Source organism: Octodon degus, unplaced genomic scaffold (genome assembly GCF_000260255.1).
Source record: "Octodon degus isolate 3935 unplaced genomic scaffold, OctDeg1.0 scaffold00050, whole genome shotgun sequence".
NCBI classification, from domain to species: Eukaryota; Metazoa; Chordata; class Mammalia; order Rodentia; family Octodontidae; genus Octodon; species Octodon degus.
In genome coordinates, this window is record NW_004524626.1 from 9,906,897 (window position 1) to 9,909,550 (window position 2,654).

Here is a 2,654-nt window from a genome sequence, read left to right on the forward strand (position 1 = left end):
AGAGAGAGAGAGAGAGAGAGAGACAGAGAGAGACAGAGAGAGACAGAGACAGAGAGAGACAGAGAGAGACAGAGAGAGAGACAGAGAGCACAATCGTGGTTAACAAGAACAAAGCGGGAGACACACAATCACAGACTCAAAGTTGTATTACAAAGCTGTGGCAACGATACTAACACAAAACAGGCATGAGGATCAATGGAATGGAAAAGAAGACAGAAACAAATCCCAGCACATTCATGTCTTGGGTCTTTTGACAAAGGGGCCAAAAACACACACCGGAGGAGAGAGCCTCTTTAATGAAGGGCTCTGGAAAAGCTGGCTAGACACATGCAGAATCTAGATCTGTATCTCTTCTCATGCACTAAACTAAAATTAAAATGGATCAAATAGCTAGATGTTGGGGCTGGTGAGATGGCTCAGTGGTCTAAAACACCTACTTAGAACAAGCTTAGCAAAGCACAGGGACCGCGGTTCAATCCCCCAGCACCGCATGCCAGCCAGCCACGCCCCCTGGTGGGCTGAGCTGGCCACACACACACACACACACACACACACACATAAATAAATAAAATTAAAAAAAAACAAATAACTAAATGTTAAAACAAAAACACTTAAGCTGCTGGAAGACAAAACAGGTGAAACTCGCGAAGCATTTGCAAGTGAAATGAGCAGATAGTTTACAACAGGGGCATAAACAGCTAATAAACGCGTGAAGAAATGCTCAACATCTTGCATTAGAGAAATGCAAATTTAAAAAACACTGAGACTCTATCCTACCCCTGAAAGAATGGCTATCATCAGGAAATCAAATAATAAATGCTATAAGACTGTGCGAGGTTGGGAGAGGACTTTTGTTACTAGCACAACCACTGGGGAAATTAGTACAGAAATCCCTCAAAAAGCTAAAATGAGAGGACTGTGGAGATAGCTCAGCAGTTTAAGCACCTGCCTAGGTAAGAGCAGGGACCAGGGCTCCATACCCGGTACTGCATGCTGTGCTGGCCCTGACCCCAACCCCAGACACGTTGAGCCCGTAATCCCAGCCCGAGGGAGGCTGAAGCAGGAGGATCACTATAAATCCAAGCTGTGTAGTGAGAGTCTGTACCAAATGAGAAATTCCATTTGACCCAGCTACTCCCCTTCAAGACATCATACTACAGGGACGCATGCATGTGGCTGCACAACTCAAACACTAAATCCTGGAAGCAGCCTGCATGGCCACCAACAGATGAATGGATAAACAAAGTGTGGCTTTCATGCCTGGCATGGTGGTGCATACCTGTAATCACAGCATTCGGAAGGCTGAGGCAAAAGGACCACTGCGAGTTCGAGGCCAGCCTGGGCTACACTACAGGGTGAGTTCAGGGCCAAGCCTAAACTGTATAGTGAGACTGTCTCAAAAACCAGATCAATAGAAAATTTACACCGAGTGGAGTACTACTGTGCCATAAAGATAAACTTGAGTCATTTGTAGGAAAATGGATGCACTTAATAGTCCATAATGTTGAATGAACAAAAATCAGGCCCACAAGCTTAAATATCACGTGGTTTTTCTTATATGAGAAGCTCATAATACAAGTAATGAGCAAAGTAAAGGATTATAGGAGGTAGGGAGAGAGAGAGAGCCTTCTCATGCAGGAATGGTCAGGTTGTGCACATGCACCAGCTCCACACAAGGAACGCAGACAACATGTAATGCAAACACGCCCCAATAAAACTTTTCTAAATACAAAATAATATTTCCCATCCGACCCTTCAAAGAAAAGAAAAAATGAACAAAGACCAAAAGCCAGCTCTTCCTCCTAGGCTTCCCTTCTTCTTCTGTCTCCTTCCTGCCCCCGCCCCCGCCCCCAGACGCCCCCCAGACGCGCTCAGCTCCCCCCCTTTTTTGTAGAATATTTATTAAAGTTATTTAATAAACACATTTTCACATGTCATTTTGGAAGTCCTTCATTATTTGTAGAATATTTATTAAAGTTATTTAATATACACATTTTCACATGTCATTTTGGAAGTCCTTCATTATTATTATTATTATTATTATTAGTATTTTATTTATTTTTTTTTTTTGGAAGTCCTTCATTATAAAGATCATCTTCTGTCTGAGGACAAACAGCAGCCACAGTCATCATGCTGGACCTCCACTCTGGAAAAACTCTGTTTCTTCTTGAGATATCAGTTTCCTTCTGTCCTTCTGAGGTAGTGTTTTTGTTATTTCTGCAGTGTCCGGTAGACCTGGATACATCAGCGAGTCAGGTGATTTACTTCCTTTAGGATGTTGTGAACTTACAGAAGAGTGAGATGAGATCCCTGCAGATTTCAAAGCCCCTGATACACTGGGCTCAGAACTGTCTCTTCTGCCTGGGAACCTTATTAATGGCATATGTGGCTCGACTGCCTGGATACCCGACTGGCAGACACCATCTTGCTGCCCATCATGACCCCGGGATGACTTGCTTTAAAAATAATACAGGGGCCAGCCAGATAGCTCAGTGGATTAAAGTGCCTGCTTAGGCAGATGCAGGGATTTGGTTTTGATCCCAGCCTGCTGTGCTGGCCCCACACCTGGGGGCCCACTGAGAAGGCAAATGAGATTAGGCATGGTGGTACAGGCCTGTGATCCCAGCACTTGGGAGGCTGAAGACAGGAGGATC

General features: G+C 44.3%; 1 pseudogene; it reads right to left on the minus strand.

Annotated features, from left to right (window-relative positions):
• Positions 1-2,128: 2,128 nt before the first annotated feature.
• On the minus strand, positions 2,129-2,439 carry LOC111817151 (annotated as a pseudogene).
• Between the last annotated feature and the right edge of the window lie 215 nt (positions 2,440-2,654).